At 40.1% G+C, this 24,406-nt stretch overlaps 1 protein-coding gene across 3 annotated transcripts in view; it reads right to left on the reverse strand.

Moving 5' to 3' along the window:
- The window catches only part of LOC124591625 (tetratricopeptide repeat protein 14 homolog), an 88,865-nt gene extending 76,428 nt beyond the window's left edge, over positions 1-12,437 (reverse strand). For 2 of the 3 annotated variants that reach the window (XM_047131750.1, XM_047131747.1), the window contains exon 1: positions 12,396-12,437. The gene's annotated coding sequence lies outside the window, so the exon portion shown is untranslated. Of the gene's footprint in view, positions 1-12,185; positions 12,206-12,395 lie in introns of those variants that run through there. The other variant, XM_047131749.1, reaches the window with a different exon arrangement.
- Positions 12,438-24,406: the final 11,969 nt, after the last annotated feature.

Below are 24,406 nucleotides of genomic sequence, written 5' to 3' on the forward strand. Positions count from 1 at the left end.
ATTGTAGGCTTAAAATTAATTGCGCTCTTAAAATTTCTGAGCAGAGTAGGCCTACCCTCATCCAAAACAATCGTTCTCTAATTTCACTGTATAATTATGTAGAATTTTTGAGAATTTGTTCTAAAATCTAAGAACTTATCCTGAGTCCAAACATAATGAAGTACCTCAACCAGTATGACTTCCTCCGTGCAAACCAGCATGGATTCCAAGTTACATAGTGGACACCCTCTGCTTTGTGATACTTGTGCATTATACACAGAAAAATAGTTGATTTGTCCACTGTATGTACAGGTTTTCTGTATTCAAATAACTTGGCAAGATTAGGAACTTCAGGCCCCCTCTTACATCTAACCAAGCATTCTACACATTTTGCATCATGTCCATTACGAAAAGCGTAGAATTGTGTCCACACAATGCCTCTTTCCTATTCAATTTAGTGCATAACTTCCACCTCACAACTTCGTAGATGAATCTGTGCATGTGTAATGTCCTGGAAATGTAGGCTGTGCATTAAGTGCATTGCTTCCTGCCTTCAGTCATAATCTTCGCACTTTTTAGCAAATGAAAGGTAGCTGAGACCCATGCGTGTGGCACTGTGTCGTGTGTTGCAGTTATGCTGGGAAGTGATTTATGTGCAATAATATATATTGACCACAAATGAAGCACTGTTAAACTAACAACTGATTACAAAGAAGTCATACAGAATGCCACTTCTAAAAATTATTAATAAAAATTTGGGATGTGATTCTCTGAGCATTAATTGTCAGATAAAAAGTCTCTGATCACATTACTGTAAAGAATAAGATACCGAAAGTTTTGAAATAGAAAAACAGAAAAGAAAAAAGAAGAAATTTATGAAATCAAACAATGGAAAATGCAGGATGGAATGTAACAATATCATGAGAAGGAAAGTTGCCAATCACCCTATAGAGGAGATGCTGAGTCGCAGATAGGCACAACAAAATGACACTCGGAATTGTAGCTTTCCGCCATTAAGGCCTCCATCAATGACACACAACACACACACACACACACACACACACACACACACAACACACACACACACACACCTGCAGTCCCAGGCAACTATTGCTGAAGGAGGCCTAAATGACTGATAGCTATAAATGTGAGTCTTTTTGCTGTGCCTAACTGCAACTCAGCATCTCCACTACATGGTGAGCAGAAATTTGTGGTAAGTGTATCTGAACACAGAACAAATTTCCATGCAAAACTGAGGAGCCTTACACCTGAACAACAGAAATGCTGGGGTATGTGTGGCTCCTCAAAAAAACTACTAGAAGTACAAATGAAGGACGCTGATGATGCAAAAGATACATAATTGAAAAACATAACCTCCATTCTGTTTAACCTACATATTATCTTTCACGATTAAGAAAACCTACATATTATCTTTGATGATTAAAGTTGAGTAAACAACTTGTTTTATAAAATACAAGTAACATCGGAAGTTAATTAACCCTCACATAACTAAGAGCCTGCCCCACGTATTTCTCAGTCTCAACAATAATGCTTTGTTTTGAAATGTGAAATAAATAGTTTCAATTGGTTAGAAGTCACCAGTTACCAGCTAATGAAATTTTATTGCTAGCCTTATCAATGCAGTTTCCCTAAGCAAAAAATTTAATACTTCGGCTGTGATCTGAAACCAGCAAATGAAAAATTGTCATAGCTTTGTATTGTATTTGTTGAATTTCTTATTTAAATACTTCTTTACACACAGTCACTTTTGTGTTTTCTTTTTCTGTCAAGCTCCCAAGCAAAGGAGATTTACAGCATCCTGATTGCATTATCAGAGAAAGTATGGATACAAAACTGCCAATGCATGCACGTGTCTTTTCCACAAATGTTTCTGCTTGTCCTCATCTGCAAATGTGCATGAGGAAAGATTGTATGTCCACACAATATTTAAATTAGATCTATTGTACCATGTGAAACATTCATTAACATCAGTACTATAATTCAGGAAGAGAAAACAACATAGCACAGTTCACATTTGTTCATGAGTACAACACAGAAGTTACAGGGAGGTAGTTTCAACTACGAGGGATAACAGCAATTGTTAAGAGTCAAAGGGGAGAATGGGGTGGGGAATGTGATAAAACTGTGTAAGCGTAACTGACTAAGAACTGAAACAAGAAAGTAATGTAAATAGCAGCATTTGTACGTATACTAAGAAAAATATGCCACAAAAAAATTCACATTCTTCAGCAAAAGCAATGAAAGACAAATCTCACCAAATGGGAAATAGTTCACTTCGACATTACAAACTTAAGATACCGATGTTCCAGTATGGAAAACTATGAAAATTATAGAACAAAATATTTTACAGCATAGAAAAATTTCTATCAAATGAATTTGACAAAATCTTCTATCTCCTCAAAACTACTTTTCCACAAAGTTATTTTGAATTCAACAGAAAAATTTACACCCACACAAATTGAGTAGGTATGAGAAAATGTGTAAGTCGCACAGTTGCGAATGTATGTATGAGACTTCAGAATCTCTGTCTTGACTGTGTATATATCTTTCGCACTGCCATGGACACTGCTGCTCTTTATTTTGTCTACTTTATAATACATGGATGCTGTTGTGACTTATTCTGTGGACTGTATACTACATTATTTCATTCCAACTGTATTTAATGTGTGCAATAAATCTTACAATTTCAATAAGATACTGCAAGCAAATTACTGTGCTAGCAGTTATGGGCCTAGTCTATATAATTCGGCATAACATTTTGAAAAATACCAGCTCATTGGCTACCAGAAATTAGTTGCAGTGCATGGCAATTGGAGCCATGTAATAGCCAATACAATAGTTCTGTAAATACAATTCACTGCTTCCGACTGAGAAACTGATGGGAAGAGAAAACTTTAGTACATGGCAGTTCGGTAAGTGAATAAATCTAGATCACGAACATTTGTGGGATCTTTCATATGATGACATGGTTGGAGACTGGCTGTTATCTGAAGACAAATATTGATGGTGTTGAGACAGCAACCAGCCACAAATAAATTTGCGGCTAGTTGGTCTCTCAACACCATCAACATTTGTGGGACTGCATCAGTGGCTCAGTAACGGATGTAACTACAGTTTTTACAGCAAGAGCTAAAATTCTACTCTCCGTTCATCCGTAGATATATGTTAATTTGCAAGGTACATCTATAGCTATGGAAGCATGGGGCAAGCTGAAGCAAGTCCACGAAGATTCTCGCCTCTTCCTATGAACAGGTCGACTAAAGACACTGTTGGCTATTAGACTGGAAAATTGATCACCAGTTGTAGAGTATGTGTCAATATAATTTCCACATCACAATAATAACATGGCTTGAGCTTTGAGGTTAAAGAAGAATGGATTGAGTGTATTCACTTGCAGGATTACCAGACAAACATAAACCTATGAATATGAGTTAGAAAATTCAAGTTTGCCAATCACAGGAGACTCCATAAAAATTATTAATGAAAGAAATAAATGACAACACCTACAATAAATCATTTACTAGTGACACCGATCTCCAAGTCACTAAGAAAAAAATAACGTTACGTCCCAAAAAGATAAAAGGTGCTACAACTGCAACAAGTACGGGCATCTGGCAAAAAACTGTCGCAGCAAGGGCAAAAATGATGCAAAAATTCCAGCCAAGACGTTCTTTTCAAATGCAACTGCATGTAAAGATGCATGGACAGAATCGTATGTAGACCTAGGTGCATCAATGCAAATGTCTAAATATCCATGTGACAAAAATAAGTGTACAACAGTGAAAGCTCATAAGCTGTAATAGCAAATATTTATAAAAGGAATAGGATTTTCACTTGCAGGTGTTCCCAAGGGTAACAAGAAATCAAAATTAAAGTAGAGGATATCCTGTAGTAAGAAATTTCCAGGGGCAGATGTGGACTCTGATCACAATCTATTGGTTATGAACAGTAGACTAAAACTGAAGAAACTGCAAAAAGCTGGGAATTTAAGGAGATGGGACCTCGATAAACTGACTAAACCAGAGGTTGTACAGAGTTTCAGGGAGAGCATAAGGGAACAATTGACAGGGATGGGGGAAAGAAACACAGTAGAAGAAGAATGGGTAGCTTAGTAGGTAAAAAGACGAGGGCTTGTAGAAATCCTTGGGTAACAGCAGAAATATTGAATTTAATTGATGAAAGGAGAAAATATAAAAATGCAGTAAATGAAGCAGGCAAAACGGAATACAAACGTCTCAAAAATGAGAGCGACAAGAAGTGCAAAATGGTTAAGCAGGGATGGCTAGAGGACAAATGTAAGGATGTAGAGGCTTATCTCACGAGGGTTAAGACAGGTACTGCCTACAGGAAAATTAAAAGAGACCTTTGGAGGAAAGAGAACCACTTGCGTGAATATCAAGAGCTCAGATGGAAACCCAGTTCTAGGCAAAGAAGGGAAAGCAGAAAGGTGGAAGGTATATATAGAGGTTCTATACAGGGGCGATGTTCTTGAGGACAATATTATGGAAATGAGAGAGGATGTAGATGAAGATGAAATGGTGGTTTTTGGTTTTGGGGCGCAAAACTGCTATGGTCATTAGCGCCCAGTCTGTGACTTCGGAAAAGGTAAAAAACGAAAATGGAAACCAGCAGCAATGGGAATGAAACTCAAAAAATTTGCAGAAGGAAAGCTTAAGAAACCACTACAGAAAGGGGTTGGTTGTCCCCAAAAAGAGCTTCAAATGACTGACGTCATCTCACTGGCACTAAAACTCGAGAAAGCGATCAGCTGAGCGCGTGTCATCTGCTAAAATAAACGATATATCAGGCGACAGCTGTAGACGGGCGCGTAACGAAGTAAAATAGGGGCACTCAATTAAAAGGTGTCTTACCGTCCACAGCTGAGAGCAGTGGGGACAGAGTGGGGGAGGATCACCGCTTAAAAGATGTCGATGGCTAAAAAGACAGGGCCCTATCGGGAGTCTAGTTAAAATTACCTCCTCTCGACAACGCGTTCGGGAGGAAGAGGTCCAAGCACACGGAAGAGCTTTTACGTCCCGCAATTTATTATGGGGAAGTGTTGACCAACACGCATGCCATAAAAGAACAACATGACAACATAAAACACTCCGTAGATCGGCGAAGGGAATCGATCGAATAGCTGGCCGAAGAAGAGAGACTGCAGCCTTGCCCGCTATATCGGCCGCCTCATTTCCACAGATACGAACGTGTCCTGGGATCCAGAGGAACGCCACCGAGACGCCCCCCAAGTGGAGCAAGCGCAGGCAGTCCTGAATCCGGTGGACCAGAGGGTGGACAGAATAGAGAGCTTAGAGACTGAGGAGAGAGCTGAGAGAATCTGAACAGATAACAATGTATCCGCTGATGGCGGCAGATGTATTGGACAGCCTGGAGAACAGCTTAAAGCTCCGCAGTATAAACTGAACACTGGTCGGGAAGCCGAAATCGATTTGGGGTGTTGGCAACAATATGGGCACTCCCTACACCAAATGATGTTTTTGAGCCATCAGTGTAAATAAATGTGGCTTCCTTCATTTGTGCACATAGAGCAGAAAATGCCCGACGATAAACAAGTGAAGGGGTACCATCCTTGGGAAACTGACAAAGGTCACGGAGCAGGTAGGTCCGGGGACGGAGCCAAGGCGGTACTATACCCCAAGTTGTCAAGAAAGTTTGAGGAAAGCGGAAGGAAAGAGAATGAGGCAGTTGACGAAAGCGGACTCCCGGTGGTGGTAGGGAGGAAGGGCGGCCTGCATACCCTAAATCCAAGGAGGCGTCGAAAAAGATGTCATGGGCCGGATTAGCAGGCATGGAAAACAAATGGCTAGCATAACGACTCTGAAGATGAAATGGGAGATACGATACTGCATGAAGAGTTTGACAGAGCACTGAAAGACCTGAGCCGAAACAAGGCCCTGGGAGTAGACAACATTCCATTAGAACTACTGACGGCCTTGGGAGAGCCAGTCCTGACAAAACTCTACCATCTGGTGTGTCCTATTTACAACACATCCTAAAATGTAGTTGTTAGTGCACCATTAGCAAATGGTATGTACCAAATAGACCAACCAAATGATCTAACTTCTGAAGCAAAATCAGTACTACAGTTAAAACAGCACTGACTTGTGGCATGAAAGACTGGGTCATTTGCATTCTGAAGCTATGCATGCCATTCACAAGGGCCTGGCTAGTAGAATTTCATTTGAGGGAGCAGTTAATATTCTTTGTGCCATATCTACATCTACATTTATACTCCGCAAGCCACCCAATGGTGTGTGGCGGAGGGCACTTTACGTGCCACTGTCATTACCTCCCTTTCCTGTTCCAGTCGCATATGGTTCGCGGGAAGAACGACTGTCTGAAAGCCTCCATGCGCGCTCTAATCTCTCTAATTTTACATTCGTGATCTCCTCGGGAGGTATAAGTAGGGGGAAGCAATATATTCAATACCTCATCCAGAAACGCACCCTCTCGAAACCTGGCGAGCAAGCTACACCGCAATGCAGAGCGCCTCTCTTGCAGAGTCTGCCACTTGAGTTTGTTAAACATCTCCGTAACGCTACCACGGTTACCAAACAACCCTGTGACGAAACGCGCCGCTCTTCTTTGGATCTTCTCTATCTCTTCCGTCAACCTGATCTGGTACGGATCCCACACTGATGCAATACTCAAGTATAGGTCGAACGAGTGTTTTGTAAGCCACCTCCTTTGTTGATGGACTACATTTTCTAAGGACTCTCCCAACGAATCTCAACCTGGTACCCGCCTTACCAAAAATCAATTTTATATGATCATTCCACTTCAAATCGTTCCGCACGCATACTCCCAGATATTTTACAGAAGTAACTGCTACCAGTGTTTGTTCCGCTATCATATAATCATACAATAAAGGATCCTTCTTTCTATGTATTCGCTATACATTACATTTGTCTATGTTAAGGGTCAGTTGCCACTCCCTGCACCAAGTGCCTATCCGCTGCAGATCTTCCTGCATTTCGCTACAATTTTCTAATGCTGCAACTTCTCTGTATACTACAGCATCATCTGCGAAAAGCCGCATGGGACTTCCGACACTATCTACTAGGTCATATATATATATATATATATATATATATATATATATATATATATATATATATATATATATATATTTTGTGAAAAGCAATGGTCCTATAACACTCCCCTGTGACACGCCAGAGGTTACTTTAACGTCTGTAGACGTCTCTCCATTGATAACAACATGCTATGTTCTGTTTGCTAAAAACTCTTCAATCCAGCCACACAGCTGGTCTGATATTCCGTAGGCTCTTACTTTGTTTATCAGGCAACAGTGCGGAACTCTATCGAACGCCTTCCGGAAGTCAAGAAAAATAGCATCTACCTGGGAGCCTGTATCTAATATTTTCTGTGTCTCATGAACAAATAAAGGGAGTTGGGTCTCACACGACCGCTGTTTCCGGAATCCATGTAGATTCTTACAAAGTAGATTCTGGGTTTCCAAAAACGACATGATACTCGAGCAAAAAACATGTTCTAAAATTCTACAACAGATCGATGTCAGAGATATAGGTCTATAGTTTTGGGCATCTGCTCGACGACCCTTCTTGAAGACTGGGACTACCTGTGCTCTTTTCCAATCATTTGGAACCTTCCGTTCCTCTAGAGACTTGCGGTACACGGCTGTTAGAAGGGGGGCAAGTTCTTTCGCGTACTCTGTGTAGAATCAAATTGGTATCCCGTCAGGTCCAGTGGACTTTCCTCTGTTGAGTGATTCCAGTTGCTTTTCTATTCCTTGGACACTTATTTCGATGTATGCTTAGAAAGCAAACAAACAAGACTACCTTTTTCACGATCTGGCTGAAGAACCACTTAAATTCGAGCTAATTCATTCAGATTTGTCCAAGCCAATGAAAACAATGTCAACTGGAGGAGCCAAATACTTCCTCATCTTGATGTCTATGCCAGGAAACAACTTCTATATACTCTTGAGAAATAAAAATAAAGTGCGACAGCTGGTATGAGACTTTAAAAATCTAGTTGAAAGACAAACTGGGAACAGGATCTTCACTCTGCACACAGCTAATGCCACAGAATATGTGAATGATAAACTTTTCAGACAAGGAGGGGTCCAACATTGGCCTACAGCACCATATACACCTGAGAAAAACGGAGTAAAAACGGTTCACATGGCTCTGAGCACTATGGGAGTTAACATCAGAGGTCATCAGTCCCCTATAACTTAGAACTACTTAAACCTAACTAACCTAAGGATATCACACACATCCATGCCCGAGGCAGGATTCGAACCTGTTACCATAGCGGCTGCACGGTTCCAGACTAATGCGCCTAGAACCGCTTGGTCACACCGGCAAACAAAGTAGCTGAGCTTCATAACCATACAATAGTAAAAAAAAAAGCAAGATGTGCCTGCTCTTTGAAGCAGATTTGCCAAATTAATTCTGGATAGAAGCAAGCTCTGATGCAATCCATTTAATTAACATATCTATAAACCAAGACTCCAGAAGAACCTTAAACAAACAATAAGCCAGATCTCCAACATCTCAGAATATTTGGAAGCAAGGCATATGTTCACATTCCAAAAGCTTGACTGCCTGGGTCCTGTACTAGTCCACCGCAGCAGTCAGGGTCATAACGAGCTGTAAGTGTCCTGGTATTCATTGCATATTTCTTTACCCAAGCAGTCATTCACTATACTGTCTGGTGTAACTTTGCCACTGACTTAGGTTTTACAGCACCTAGCCCAACCAGTGATTTCTAAAATGCTTTAAGGAACACTTTTTTATGTGTATTGCTGTGTATAAAAACATATTTTCCCGTCTCTTGCTATTTTCAGGATATCACCTGAAGAGGGGTAAGTAAGTGCCCAAACCCGGTTGTGTTCTAAATGAGAGAACCTTACAACTGTAGTGGAACTTTCAACCTCTGGTATAATGCTCAGTCACAGATGATCCTCCAACACAAAAGCAGAGAAAATTTAAACTGCATTACAAATTTCACACAAAATACCGAAAGGACTTACTATGAACATTCTTGAAGAACTGGACATATATATTCATAGAACTCTAAATGAACACACAAATTTTAAACATGAACACTGTCTCAAAAACTTCTACTGACATAATAGAATATGAAAAGCAGTAATCACATGGAAAGCGAAACGTACAGAGCCAAAGATAAAATTCAAAGAAAAATAGGAATGAAATGTAACATCTCTGGTAAGCTGTATATATTTTGTAATATTTGCAAGAGCACATGGGGACTGAAGAATCGCAAGAACGTAGGAAATTAAGGAGACGGGACCTAGATAAGTTGAAAGAACCAGAGATTTTAAAAGTTTCACAGGTAGCGTTAGGCAACAGTTGACTAGAACACGGGAAAGGAATACAGGGGAAGAAGAATCTTTGAGATGAAATAGTGAAGGCAGCTGAGGACCAAATAGATAAAAAGACAAGGAATAATATGAAATGCGCAAACAAAGCTGACACTCAACACGCTGGCCGATGGGAGCGGCTGTAAATGGGAAATGCCTTTGCAGTCACTCCCAATCAACCACAACGCCAGTGTCAACTCTGCACATACGATAGAAATCCTTGGATTACACAAAAAACTTAACTGACTAAAAGAGAAAATACGAAAGTGCAGCAAATAAAGCAGGCAAAAAGGAATACAAATGTCTAAAATGAGAGTGTGCCTGGAACTGCAACAGACCAAAAACTTTAGGATTTAGAAAGATATTTCACTATGGGACAGTCAAATACCACCTACAGGAAAATGAAACGCCTTTGGGTAAAAGAGAAGCACCTATATGAATATCAAGAGCTCAGATGGAAAACCAGCCCTAAGCAAAGAACGGAAAGCTGAAAGGTGGGTAAAAGTTACATATTAGCCGCCCCTTGCATTTTTTTTTTTTTTTGCTACCAGTCATTTTGTCACCACAATCAAATTTTTCTGCTCTCATATTCATTGGCATTGTCAACTCACAGCCAAATTGTCACTTCCAACCTAAGTGAGAACTCAGACTGCGCTACAGACCTGTCACCGAAGGGGTCCAACACGTAACTTTAGCCGAAAGGTTGAAGGAGTACATAGTGGGTATATACGAGGGAGAGGAACTTTAAGCAACAACATACAAATGGAAAGATGAAGGTGAGATGGGAGATATGATACTGTGAGAAGAATTTGACAAAGTAGCATAAGACCCAAGTCGAAACAAGACTACAGAAGTAGACAACATTTCATCGGAACTACTGATAGCCCGGGACAGCCAGCGAAGAGATTTCCACCTGGTGTGCAAGGTGTATGAGACAGGCAAAATAACCTCAAGACTTCCAGAGGAACGTGGTAATTCCAAAGAAAGCAGTTGATTACAGTTATGAAAATTACTGAACTATCAGTTTAGTAAGCTGCCAGATACCAACACGAATTCCTGACAACAATGCAAATACCGGTAGAAGCTGACCTCAGGGAAGATCAGTTTGGATTCCAGAGAAATGTAGGAACATGCAAGGCAATACTGACCCTACAACTTACGTTAAAAGGTGGCTTAAGGAAAGGGAAACCAACATTAACAGCATTTGCAGAGATTAAGAAACCTTTTGACAATGTCGCCAGGAATACTCTCTTTGAAATTCTGTAGATACCCAGGGTTAAATACAGGGAGCAAAAGGCTATTTATAACTTACAGAAACCAGAAGGCAGTAATAACAGTCTCTATATATATGTAAGGAAGCAGTGTTTGAGAACGGAGTGAGACAGGATTGTAACTATCCATGTTATTCAAGCACTGAAGAAGCAGCAAATGAAACAAACAAAAAATTTGGGTTATTCAATCTCACTGGAAAAGCAGCGATAGAAACAAAAGAAAAATTTGGATTAGAAATTAAAAATTCAGGGAGAATTGCAAGCTTTGCACTCTGCCAACAACACCGTAATTGTGAGGCACATCCAAGAACTTGGAGGAACAATTGAACAGGATGGACAGTGTTTTGAAAGGAGCATACAAGATGAGAAATTTGTTAACATCAAACACAGATTTAAGTGTTAGGAAGTAGCTTCTGAAGGGTCTTGTCTTGAGTGTAGCCACATATGAAAGTGAAACATAGACAAACAGTTTAGACAAAAACGGAACCTTTTGAAATGCACTGTTACAGAAGATCACTGAAGATTTGATGGGTAGAACACGTAACTAATGACGTACTAAACAGAAACCACAACCTGATTAGGCGAAGAGATCAGTTGATAGGACACATTTTGAAACATTAATAGATCACCATCTTAGTATTCGGGGGGGGGGGGGATGTGGAAGGTAAAAACAGCCGAGGGGAACAACGGATTTATAAATTAATCAGATTCTGAAGGTTGCAGTAGTTATTCGGAAAGGAAGAGGCTTGCACAGGATAAAGTAGCATGGTGAGATGAATCAAACAAAGTCTTCAGATTGAAGACCACGTCAACAGATTTCAGTGTTTCTACTCTGCTTCCCTCACCTCAACTGTGCATCTTGGAGCGTCCCAACATTGGATTTGGTGCCTGACAGTCCTTATACTTGACCGTAATTTCACCGAGTTATGAGAGATCTTTCGGCAAGGCGAAGAAATAACACAATTAGAATGCATTAAGTTATGACAGTTAACCCCCCTACAACTCCGCAATTTCAAATAAGTGTTATCACTAACAAACCAAAAGCATTTGAAAATACACAAAAAAAATCTCCAGTCACAAGGCAAATTGACAATCGACAGACCCACACGTTTCGTTATCAGTCTTGCAGAAAGGTGAATATGTTAAACAGCTGCAATATGACAAGTTTGGCATACAATTCATCATACACATGGATAATGCACAGCATATGAATAACACGCTATTTCCATTCGCAACGTGAACGAAATATTACAACTGTTAATACAACCATTCTGGGAAACAAATACAAAGGGTACTAGTTAACGTTTTTTTTCAATAACTATTGCTATTATGCAACATTACAACACAACCCAGGTATCCGGTGTAGTCTCAAGTTGCACACTCAGAACAGTCTGTCACGCAAGCACGAAATAAATTTAGAAAACAACTATTACTATTCATTTACATACAAAACAAATGATGCAAAATTAACTAAATAAAGAAATTTATGTATCTTCGACCGTTCTTGCAACTGACGAACTTACACCCGTATTGTGAGCACAACATGGCGGCCTCTCATGAAAAGAGGAATGACGCAGTAAATTAATACATCAAAGACCAATAATATACTTCAAATAACAATATTAGTGCGATGAGTTAATAGAACCTAAATCACTTTTTAACCACTTTTACAACATATAAAACGAATTAAAAACCACACAAATATACAATTAATTTCACCACACCCAACTCACCTCCTTCGCTTTAACGAACAAAGAAACCAAAGACAACTTACATAACATCGGGAATGCAACCAAAGATAACATGTACTTAAAGTTGCTTCACAAAATAATCGAAATTGTATGAGTGCTAATCGTGTGTTGCAAATTAGTTTGATACAAAATATATTGAAACTTTGTTTAGTTAGTAACACTTGTGACTTCCAACTGTCTTTCTAAGTTTCATTTTTGTATTCGTCCAGGGATCATCTAATATTGGTTGGTTGGTTTGGAGATCGAATCTAAACATCTTACAATGAAATAGGATTTGTCATCACAATACAATGTATTCAAATAATTCAAAATATTGAATATATAGAATATATAAATATGTATTACGAGGATATGATAAATAGTTGGCCGTGGCCTTCTTGCAGGAACAATCCCGGCGTTTCCCTGAAATGATTTAGCGAAACGTAAGTCAGGATGGCCAGATAGAGCATACTCCATCCTTCAGAATATGAGGTCAGTGTCACGACAATAATTACACTGCCTCATTCGGTTGGTTCCTACTGTACAAAGTGCAAGGTGCGTAACGTAACTTATAATTTAAGAAAAAAAGTATCACTCTGTTCTTTCGCAGTCTCTAGGCTTACACAATCACTGTACTCTCTACAGAGACCGGCCTGTGACTCCATGACAACGATCACGCTGCTATGCCGTCAGCATTCCCTTCAATCAGCCTACAATCAACAAATATATGCAAGCGTAAAGAGCGGAACAGCATAGGAGGAGCTATGTACATGAGTAAAACAAGCTGTTATCGTGCACTGCGAACTTTTTAATCCTAACGAGAGTGAACATGATCATAAAATACTGGAAAACATCTCCTCTCCGAATTAAGATCTTCCTGCGATGGTGCAAAACAATACAGTGGCTATCTTCACGTGTGAATAATCACTGGGGTACTTCTACTTTTAGGGAAAAGTTTCATCATGAAACGAAACACAATGTATCAATTTTTCCGAAGCTATGGCTAGAATGAAAATATGATTACAGAAGTCTAAAAATAAACCTTGGTTTACACAAGGAATACAGATATCGTGTGGGACAAAAAGGAGCCTGTATTTACTATCTAGGAACAGTTCTGATGTTAGCATTGTAATGCATTACAAAGAATACTGCAAAGTATTGAAACAAATAATCCAGAAATCTTAGCAGCTTTATTATGAGAAAAAGATGGAAAAATGGAAATGAGCATATTGCATCGTTGGCCAGGAGGCCCCAATGGGGAAGTTTGGCCACAAAGTGCAAGTCCAATTTCAGTCGACGCTACATTGGGCGACTTGCGCGCCGGTGACGAGAATGATATGATGACGAGGACAACACAATACCCAGTCCTTGAGCAGAGAAAATCTCCAAGCTGGCTGGGAATCTAACCCAGGCCCACTTATGGGAGGCAAGCACATTAACACTGAGCTAAGCAGACAGACATGAGAAAAAGATAATTACATCAGAAAACAAACTAAAAACTATATGGAGGATATAGCGAAGTCAGAGACAGGAGGGGCCAAAACGGAAGAGGAACGAGACAATGGTAACAAATGCATGTAGTGTTGCAAACCTCTTAAACAAGTATTTTGTTTCTGTTACTGATAGCTCGGGGTTACCAGGATTAATAAAGAGTGCAATGGAGTATGTGAGAACCAATCTTTACAAATAACTCCAGTAAAATGAAAATGACAATCACGTCTCCTAAAGAAGTAGCATCCATCATGAAATCCTTAAAATAAAAGCGTTCTAGTGGTTATGATAGCATATCAGTGAAGTTAATCAAAGATTACTCAGGCGAGCTGAGTTCTGTCTTAAGCTACTTGTGTAATCAATCTCTTATTAGCAGAATGTTGCCAGACTGGCTACAATATGCTTAAGTTAAGCCTCTTTCAAAGAAGGAGGATAAAGAGACACCATCAAACTATCAACCAACTTCACTTTCGCTGGATTCTTCAAAAATACTTGAAAAGATTATGTTTAGAGTCACCTTAAGTATAAGACTGCAACTAATTAATTGGCCAAGTCCTTAAGGGTTCTGATATATAGGAGGCTATTCACATGGCCAAGCCTAACATCTGCATGTGTGGCAATGTATGTCATCTCGTGATGTCACATGTTCAACATTCCTCATCCATTTTTGGGGTATTACCTGACATTTGCGATCTTATGTGTCTTATATTAAATTATTTTTCTCAGCGTCGTTGACATTACTTCAGGGGTTTTTAAACATTAATAAGAATCACTCCATACAATGTTTATAGCGTAAGACCTATGTTGTGGTGTGAAATGCATCACTGCACGTTTTACACAAAGTGGAGTTGTAGGAAGTCTCAGTGCTGTGAAGGCAAACTATTACCAATGTAATAATGTGATCAGGAAAATATAAACAGAGTATGCTTTTACTGTGAATTTAAGAATTTCTTGTAGGCTTTTTCTCTAGACCTCCAAAAAGTGCTGATCTGTTTATAAAGGTGAATATCTTTCCTGATTTGTTACTATAAAAAGGACATTTATATGTACCGTAACACAAGAGAGTGGAATGTCGTAACAAACTGCATCAAAATAAAGTCACACTTCAACAGGTACTGAAAACTTGCAAATGCACTTCCCTACCACTGATCGTGCTATCCATACTGCCGATTTAGTTCTGTTTGATTTAGTTATTTCCATGTTACATGAAACATAAATGCAGTCTCTCACTTCGATGTTGAACGAGTTCCTTTTCATTGATTTGTTTATTCAACCATCTTTAAGCATTTGCATGCAGTCGATGTTATCATGAGTAATGTAAAAGAGGTTTTATAAATTATGATTGGTATGTTAAGAAAAATACTTAAATACTCTTTGGTGCTACACATAATTAAAGTACACATAATAAAACAACATACATGATAAAGCAATGTAGTTGTTACATAAAGATTTCTCCACATGGTTAATAGTTAAACATGGAACTAAATATTGTTAAATTACTTACTAAGTTCCACATAGTAAAAGAATAGTGGACACAAACAAAAATTTCCTAATGTGGTTAATAGTAAAACATGAGCTGAATATTATTTAGTTACTTGCATACTCATTATATACATGAGACAAGATACCAGACAGGACAAAAAATCATAGAAAGAATGTACAAACAAACAGTACTATGAGTTATTTAGTAGTTCAGGTCTACTTCTGAAGAGTTTTCAGATATTTTAAGAGTGCAAAAAGCTTTCTCCTTCAGCAGTTTTTGTGTCTTATTTCTAAAGGTACTAAGAGAGGCAGCACATGCCTGCAAAGGTAATGTGTTTAAAAGCTTTATTCCTATGTATTCATAACTGCCTTGTGCTTTTTTAAGTTGAGTGGCAGGTAGATCTATGTTTAATGCTTGGTGGGTATTATGATTATAAATTGGATACCTAAGGTTGTAACTGGTAAGGTTTCCTGCTATGTACAAAAGGTAGCTTTATATAAAAAGATATGATACTACCATTACCTGTAACTGTTTGAAATAAAGTCTACATGATATATATTTTTTTTTTAATTTCAGAGGTGCTCCTGTTGGCTTTCTCCTGCGAAATAAAATTTTCCTGGCCCTTCAAGTACTACACCATAGATGAATGTCACAACTTAAATGGCAATGAAAGGAGGTGTGACAGGAGTAAATCAGTAGTTTTTCTGAAGCAAATCTCAATCTTTTTTCAGTAGTAGGATAACTCATGAACACTTTCGAGATATGTAGTCCATGTAAGTCTCCAAAGTTAATTTTATATCCAGGTATATGCCAAGGAGTTCAGTAGAAGTCTACTCCACATCAACTCTGGATAAGCTGAAATCTTTTCATAGTCAACAGCTATCTCATTGGCTTCAAATCACATACTGGATAATCTGAGGAAATCTTTACTTCGTTCTTTCAGTTTCCTTTGACAGGTAAAGTACATTCACAATGAAAAAAGGAATATGCTGAACATTTATATGACTGTCTTAAGTTACCTTTATTTCATACACAGGTTTATACACCAATGAGCGAAAACACTATGACCAATACCCAAGTACCCACTGTGATATTGAATGCTGTCTGGTGGTGATGTGGGCACATGGTGTGCAAAGGAATGTTTTTAAGCGGAACTGAGCCAAAGGGAATGACACTAATATTCATATGGGACGCAAATTGGGAAATATATCGATATAAAAACTCTGAGAAGGACAGCTTGTTAATGCTTGGCACCTAAGAACAAGCATATCAGTAATGGTGAAGTCCACATGCTGATGCGAGCATCAATGGAAAGTGGTGAAAGATCAGGAAACAACAAATATGCGGCAAGGTTTTGGACAGCCATTCCTACTGTGAGGTAACAAGCGAGGTGTGGCGCCCTGGAAATATTATATGTTCGGATTTGGGGCGAGCGCACAGGACGCTCGTTAAAGCCGGGGCCCAGCAGCAAAACACATGGTGGCAAACGTTAGCTGGACAAGAGGGGTAGCCCCAGTGCATAGTCCAGCCATGTGGCAGGAAATTCCGCTGTGACGAGGATGGTGCTTTGTGTTGATGAAGTAGATGTCTATGCCAGAAGTGCCAAGGATTGCGGACTTTGTGAAACCTTAATGGCAGACATTTCACAGTTCGTATAGAAATTAATAGTAGCCAGATGAATCATGATACCTCAAAAAGAAACATGTACATTACTGTTATTTGCACGACGATTCTGGTGGTGTAATCAGATTTTCAATATCTTTATTAGTTTAAAGTTTAGTGTCTGACGGTAAACTATACAAGTAACACTCAGCAACGAATTTCCAAAATATAAACGCTTCATCCGATTTTGTCGATCGCCGTGTATTTAGAAAGCTATTAGTGTAAACTTAAATTGGTATGAATTACAGGCATGTAACTTAAATAGTACATGAGTTAGTGGAGGTCAAAGTGGCCAATTACTGCCGATCGCGTCAGGCCATAAGTACTCCACAGTTACACGAAAAAACGGTACCAGCATGCTTATAAACATATTGATTCGTCTATGTCTTTGTTAATATCCGATATATGTTATTCATGAAGAAACTGGTCAATTATTTACTGTGTTTTAGAAAGCACAGAGATATTAGGCTCCTGGCCTATCTTTTGCTTCTTTTCTTTTGATATATGAGTATTTAATTTGTTTACGTATTTAATAATGTGTGTTAGCGCGTGTTTATAGTCCAGTCGTAGGAATATTTATTTAATTTCAAGTATTTAAACGTAATTCCAGTATTTCGTATATATTTCATTATGTTGTGTGTGTGCATTGGTTTGAAGACATTGCGCAAGCGCTCTAGCCAATCACAGCGCTCGTGAATGGGGAGGCCGGATGGAAGTGGGAGAAGAGCATCGTTTCGAGAAAGGGCACAGGACAGTCGGCGGAAAGACTTGGACAGTGGAGCAGTTCGCACGTGGTTGCGGAGGATAGAAATATTTCGGAGTGCCGACCTGTGCTCTTGTGTGATTTCCGTGGCTTGTGCAGTGAAGACGTAGCATGCATTTAGAAGTGAATATCTCGCGAGCTATGTTGTTGTTCATAACTAATTACGTGCAGTTGGAATCTATTGTTTCCCTGTTATTCAGCTTATATTTTATTTAATTGCTGGACCATCGACACCAATAAGTGCTTTGCAGAAATATACCACATTCTCAAAAGTACTTCTACTCTTGTCCTCATCATTTAAAGTCGTTAAGATAGAACTTGGAGATTGTATTTAATTGCAATCTTTCATTTATAAATGTCTATATTACGTTCAAAATTCGCAAATGCCGAGTGATAGGAACCTTCGACCATTCGATTCGTGTGTCTATTCATATTGTATACTGTAGACTCAGCAGTATTTGGCTTGTAATGCGACAATTACGTGTCCCAGCCCCTAGACAACGAAACCAGCCAAAACTTTTAATACTGCAACTCTGAGTTGGAGGGTGCATAGTTATTTTGGAAAGCCTGGACTCATCACAGAACACGAATGTAGGAGGCTTTCCCACTGTGTAAAGTTGTATAGGTGACGATCCGTGGCAAATCTGACGATGGAGCTCACTGTTGGTGTAGGCACAATCGTTTTAGTTCTACACTGTTGAGCACACACTGTTGATAAACACGGGGCTTCACGGCAGATGACTCCCACATGCTTCCAGGTTGACCAAACAACATAGTCAATTACAGTTGCAGTGGGCACAGGATCATTGAGATTCGACTGTGGACCTCATCAGATGAATTAAGTTTCTTTTTACACCAGTCAATGGTGGTGTTCAGACATGCAATCATCCAGGTCAACAGCTGTCGAAACATGTATTGTAACTTGGACGCAGGCTGCTGGGGATAGTATTAAGCTCTGTCGAACATTCATCTGGGCTTCCATGGGATCTTTGTTAGTAATCCAAGACATGACAGCTGTAGACTATGTGAACATTATTACAAACCACCTGGATCTCTTTGTACTTGATGTCTTCCCCATCGATGATGGTGCCAGGATAACTATGTGTGTCATGATGTCAGAACTCACATTCATGTTTTGGTCACAAAACTCGCCTATTCAGAACCCAATGCAACACCCCTGGGACTCTGTCAGGGCCAGCTCCTTGCCTGCAAATTACTGACTATATTTTGTGCGAATTATGTGGCCTGTGCGTAGGTATTTGGTGTCACACATATCTGGAAACCTATGAACGGCTTGTCGAATCCATGCCACACAGAATCGCCACCATATGGCATTCAGAAGGTGAACCAAACAGCTGGACCAAGTAGATGGGCACCATATTCTGGCTCATCATTGTGCTTATCTGTGTACAATCCTATTTTCTGAAACACACACACAAATACATATGCATAAATTCTTCTGTGAACTTAAAGGAGCTACAAAGTGGATAATTTTCAATGTAGGATCGAAGAAACTTAATTATGTATTACATTCTTGGCATCTTTGGGTATGTGAACATTTTTTTGCTTGCATAGTGTGAGACATTTCTCCTTCTAGTACAGTATTTATGAGCATTAGTGTTCTTTTCTATTTGTGATTGATATGTAGCAACAGCTTTCATAAAGGAGAAAGTTTATTGTGAGGCTGTTGTGAGTACACTCAGTTATTTAAGCAGCTGTTTATAAGAGGTTCTAGAGTGAACACTACACATCTACATCCACACTCTGCATATCACTGTGAAGTGCATAACAGAGTGTACTTACCATTGTACAAGTTTTTATGCTGCTTCCCATTACATTTACGTATGGAAACTGGCAAGAACGTTAAAATGCCTCTGTGCAGACTGTAATTACTTCAATCTTGTCCTCACGATACCTTTGGCAGTGATACAAAAGGGATTGTAGTGCATTCCCAGAGTCATCATTTACAGCTCGTTTTTGAACCTTTATGAGAAGGATTTCTTAGGATAGTTTGCGTTTATCTTCAAATGTCTGCAAATTCAGTTTGATCAACATCTCTGGGACACTTTCCCATCAGTCACACAAACCTGTGATCGTTAGTGCTGCTCTTCTCTGTACATGTTCAGTATCCTTCTTGAAGACAAATGTGACATGTGCTTCCTTCCAACTACGGGGCATGGTTTTTGTATGAGGTGTCCACAGTAGATTATGGTTAAAAGAGGGGCTAACTCAACCGCAAATTCAATATAGAATCTGAAAGGAATTAGATTAGGCCCTGAAGCTTTGTCAGTTTTAGCGATTTCATCTTTTCTATACACCATTGATACTAATGTATATGTCACTCACCTTTAGAGTGGTGTGAACATTAAACTGGGGCAATACTCCTGGATTTCCATTTGTAAAGGGGTATTTCAAAACTGAATTAATTGCTTCTACTTTTGCTTCGCTACCCTCTGTTTCAGTCCCTATCCCATCAATGAGTGGCCAGATACTTACTGCGGAACGACTGACGGACTTTACATGCAGCCAGAATGTCTTTTGATTTTGTGAGTGCTCTTTCTATATAGAATGCTATGGTAATCGCTGAGGGCTAATGTATTGCTCTCTTGGCAGCCAAACATCTTTCAGACAGCAGCTCCCTATCTACATATGTAAGCTTTGTTTTACACCTATAATTCAGTAACACATGTTTCTTTACATGTTTCTTTTAGTGACTGCAACACACACTGTTCTACTAGGCCCATATCTACCAAGTGCATGGCCAACTATTCTTTGAAACCTGAGCCACACTTCTTCCATATGCTGATCTCCAGAACTAAATGTTTTGAGTTCCTTACTGAAATACGATATTACTGCCTCTTTATCCAGTTTGCTGAAAATATAAGTCCTTCTACTTATTTTAGTTGCCCTCTGTACTTTGGTAACAATTGCTGCTATTATTACCCCATGAACACTGATACCTGTTTCTAAGGGGACATCCTCAAAGATGTCAGGTTTGTTTGTTACAATTAAATCAAATATACTTCAACCAATCTCCTCAAGGTAGTTCTCATAGAATGCATTTAGCAATGTTGCACAGGGCTTCTCGTCATGCAAAGTACTTACTAAACTGTAACATTCCCAATTGATTTTTGTATCATTTAAGTCTTCTCCAATGATGACAGCATGACTGGGGAACTTACTAGTGAACTTAGATTTTCTCTAAAGCTTTCATTTACATCTGGAGGTGACTGTATGGTCAATAGATGTATCTGATTCTGAGTCTTGTCCAGACAGTATAGCATGCAATTTCAAGTTCTGTCTCTGGGGATTTGAGTTTTTGTCTAATGTGACAAACACACCATCTTCTTTTGCATTAGCCTGTCTTTTCGATATTCAGTTAAAATTTCCTCAAAAACTCGCTGCTACCAATTTTGGGTTTCAAGAAGCTCTCTGCACTTAATATCATGTGAGCACCACAGCTTTTTAGGGACGTTACGAACACTGGCCTTTTGTTGCAAATGTTTTGGTAGTTAACCACCAGGATTTTAATTCCCTCGCCTTGTAGGTGGGCATTTCGTTGGATCTCATCCTGACGGTTCCAGAACACTTACAGCTATCGTTATTTGGATTGAATGGAAAGTAGTCTAATCTAAAAACTCCTTGTATGCATCCCACACACATTCAGCTATCTGGGTAGCAGCCTCTGATGTGTAATGCACAGCTGACCACAAAGATAACAACCTTACGGCAAGTCCAGGAAGTTGCAGCCTTGCTTGTAACAGAATATTCAAAATCTGTTGTTCAGTCCTTCCGCTTGGCTCAGAATCAGGGTATCGTAGTCAGTTCTAGAGACAGTGCTGCAAATTGTAAGCTTCATTGAAACTCTGTTTGAAACGCTGATCTTCTCAACCTTCTCTGCCAGACATGAAGTATGGCTTCATAACCCAGATGACAGGCATCTTATGTCCCAATGAGTTCCACAGTCTGCAGTTGGTTGCATCATGTTCCCTCAATGGCTACCAGAATAACCTTTTCAAAGTGGTGAATGAGGTCCCCATAAAAACAAATTTAAATGCACCTGGTGTTCCTTCCCTGCCATTTCTGCCTTTTCCCTAAAGGGTACCATTATTCACCACATGTTTTAACAGCTAAGAGCCATTAAATACCTAGCCCTTTTCAAATACCTCCTCTTGACACAAGACACAGCATTTTTCCCAAAATGAGAAATGAGTCTCAATGAGTTTCAGTGACAGACAACACCTCAAATAACATTAGTTAGAGGGATTGATGTAGAACACCCTGTCTTCTCTCTGGTGCCTGTCTAGCCTGTACAGGGTGCCTAAAGCCACTGACACACGACTCTCTGTCAGACTGCAAACTGATGAGTAGCAAAAGATACTGTACCTCCAGCAGCGGAGACATGATCCATAAGGGAGGATAGTACACTGAAGAGCCAAGGAAACTGGTACACCTGTCTAATATCGTGTAGGGCCCCCGTCAGTACGCAGAAGTGCCCCAAGACGACGTGGCATGAACTCGGCTAATGTCTGGAGTAGTGCTGGAGGGAACTGACATCATGAATCCTGCAGGGCTATCTATAAACCCGTAAGAGTGCGAGAGGGTGGAGATCTCTTCTAAACGCACGTTGCAAGGCACCCCAGATATGCCCAATAATGTTCATGTCTGGGGAGTTTCGTTACAAGCAGAAGTGTTTAAACTCAGAAGATTCCTGGTGCCACTCTGTAGCAGTTCTGGATGTGTGGGGTGTCGCATTGTCATGCTGCAACTGCCGAAGTCTGTCGGAATGCATAATGGACATGATTGGATGCAGGTGATCAGACAGGATGCTTATGTACGTGTCACCTATCGGAGCTATATCTAGACATATCATGGGACCCACATAACTGCAACAGCAGACGCCCTAGACCATTACAGAGCCTCCACCAGCTTGATCAGTCCCCTGCTAACATGTAGTGTCCATGGATTCATAAGGTTGTCTCCATAGCCGTACACGTTCATCAACTCGATACAATTTGAAACGAGACTCGTCCAACCAGGCAACATGTTTCCAGTCATCAACAATCCAATGTTGGTGTTGAAGGGCCTAGGCGAGGCGTAAAGCTTCCTGTCATGCAGTCATCAAGGGTACATGAGTGGGCCTTGAGCTCTGAAAGCCCATATGGATGATGTTTTGTTGAATGGTTCCCACACTGACACTTGTTGATGGCCCAGCATTGAAATCTGCAGCAATTTGCGGAAGGGTTGCACTTCTGTCACACTGAACGATTCTCTTCCGTCGTCATTGGTCCCATTCTTAAAGTATCTTTTTTTGGACTCAGTGATGTCGGAGATTTGGTGTTTTACTGGATTCCTGGTATTCACGGCACACTCGTGAAATGATTGTACAGGAAAATCCCGACTTCATCGCTGCCTCAGCGATACTGTGTCCCAACGCTCGTGCGCCGACTATAGCACCACGTTCACATTCACTTAAATGTTTATAACCTGCCATTGTAGCAGCAGTGACCAATCTAAAAACTGCATCAGACACTTGTTGTCTTATATAGGCGTTGCCGACTGCAGCTCCATATGACGCCTGTTTACATATCTCTGTATTTGAATATACATGCCTGTACTAGTTCCTATAGCACTTCAATGTAATTGAAGTAACTTTTGTATTTCTGGTACATGACTGTAAGGGCTCACCCAACACACCCATTTATAGCATCTTCCAATCATAGGGCAGTAGTGGGGGATATTTCCAGCTTTTTATGAATGTGAACTAAGTCATCCCACTTTCAAGAACAGCAGTCCCAGTGGGGCTCTATAGTGCCTGGTATAATGTTTAACAGCACAGTAATCTAATAACATTAAAAAAGGCCTGTCATATGCTTTTCAATGTCTGGATCTGATCAGCTAAAGGTATTACTAAGACTGAAACTTCCTGGCAGATTAAAACTGTGTGCCCGACCGAGAGTTGAACTCGGGACCTTTGCCTTTCGCGGGCAAGTGCTCTACCATCTGAGCTACCGAAGCACGACTCACGCCCGATACTCACAGCTTTACTTCTGCCAGTACCTCGTCTCCTACCTTCCAAACTTTACAGAAGCTCTCCTGCGAACCATGCAGAACTAGCACTCCTGAAAGAAAGGATATTGCGGAGACATGGCTTAGCCACAGCCTGGGGGATGTTTCCAGAATGAGATTTTCACTCTGCAGCAGAGTGTGCGCTGGTATGAAACTTCCTGGCAGATTAAAACTGTGTACCCGACCGAGACTCGAACTCGGGACCTTTGCCTTTCGCAGGCAAGTGCTCTACCATCTGAGCTACCGAAGCACGACTCACGCCCGGTACTCACAGCTTTACTTCTGCCAGTACCTCGTCTCCTACCTTCCAAACTTTACAGAAGCTCTCCTGCTAACCATGCAGAACTAGCACTCCTGAAAGAAAGGATATTGCGGAGACATGGCTTACCCACAGCCTGGGGGATGTTTCCAGAATGAGATTTTCACTCTGCAGCAGAGTGTGCGCTGGTATGAAACTTCCTGGCAGATTAAAACTGCGTGCCCGACCGAGACTCGAACTCGGGACCTTTGCCTTTCGCGGGCAAGTGCTCTACCATCTGAGCTACC

Source organism: Schistocerca americana, chromosome 2, assembly GCF_021461395.2.
Source record: "Schistocerca americana isolate TAMUIC-IGC-003095 chromosome 2, iqSchAmer2.1, whole genome shotgun sequence".
NCBI lineage: Eukaryota > Metazoa > Arthropoda > Insecta > Orthoptera > Acrididae > Schistocerca > Schistocerca americana.